This window comes from Ochotona curzoniae, unplaced genomic scaffold, assembly GCF_017591425.1.
Source record: "Ochotona curzoniae isolate NIBS_2020 unplaced genomic scaffold, NIBS_Ocur_1.0 scaffold_1852, whole genome shotgun sequence".
Taxonomy (NCBI): domain Eukaryota; kingdom Metazoa; phylum Chordata; class Mammalia; order Lagomorpha; family Ochotonidae; genus Ochotona; species Ochotona curzoniae.
The window spans coordinates 36,135,616-36,136,827 of record NW_024467087.1 but is presented as its reverse complement, the minus strand read 5'-3'; the positions used below and the strand labels follow the sequence as shown (position 1 = coordinate 36,136,827).

General features: G+C 43.7%; 1 pseudogene; it reads right to left on the bottom strand.

Annotated features, from left to right (window-relative positions):
• Positions 1 to 487: 487 nt before the first annotated feature.
• On the bottom strand, positions 488 to 740 carry LOC121169028 (annotated as a pseudogene).
• Positions 741 to 1,212: the final 472 nt, after the last annotated feature.

Here is a 1,212-nt window from a genome sequence, read left to right as displayed (position 1 = left end):
CACACAGCTTCTCTGGGCTGGATAGTCCTTCTCCGTTTCACATCCCACTATCATCTGTACTGTTTCACAATAATAAAAAAAAATTCTTTACTCTGCTCAAATAATAAGAACCCAAAGAGACTGGAGCCCACTGCAGTCAGATTCACATAAATGGATGAAAGAATGCTAGCGGACTACCTTGAAGTACTGATTTTAGGAACACCTGAGTGTCTGCTGACACAAACCTTCTGTTTATTCACATGACTTAAAATGCAATAACAGAAACGAAATCTATGTTACTGAGTAAGCGAACTCAGGATCGAGGTCTTTCCATATAACTAGCAACACTTATGTATAAATACCAGGGGGCCAGGGGAATACCTGAACTAGCTCTCTTGAGTTCTGGTCTCCGACAAAAAAGGTCAGAGAGACAGGGGTGAGAAAGAGGCTTAATATTATCAGGTCCGTTTTAGAGACACCACGAGCCCGTGGGAGGGGGGAAATCACTTCAGTCTTTCTTTTAATTGGCGATTTTTGTCGGTCCTTTGCTTGCTAATCCATTTGTGTCTGTTGTCTGCTCCCTTACAGTCCACTGGCAACTTTCAGTGTTTTTTGTTTTGTTTTGTTTTGTTTTTGTTTGTTTGTTTTTTTAGCCATATCCGCGCCATGAAAGGGGAAACCAGCGGGTATAGGTAGGGTTCCAGGAATTTCTTGTAGACCCAAAGCAGAATGGAAATGACAATACAAGGAATGCACACCATTGTTCCAAATCTTGGCAGGTGCAAAGCAAGCTGCATGTATTACCAATCCATTGAATCCTTTTGGAAAAAACAAAGAAACATGTATGTTAAGCCCCTCTTTCTACTAACCCTTCAGAACCAACCAAACCTCTTCAAAACCATCGGTGGTGCTATGGACGTTGAGGGGCTGACCAGCAAGCCCGCCATCACAGGATTCATGCTTACCTTTATTGTGTATTAGGGACGTGCACGCGCTATGGGCTGTCAGCTCTCACCTACCATCTGCCGGCTCCCTTCACACAAAGCCAATCACGAGTATTCGTTAGGTATCGGACTTCATGTATAACAAAAACTGTGATAGGAGATTCCAGAGGGGGCCGGGGAGAAACATTCTGAATGCGAGCACTATTACTCAGTAAAGCTAGCAGAACACTTTTAACACCATTGGAGGGACAAATCAAGGCTCCATTACCAGTTCGGTTTCGGTCAGCCC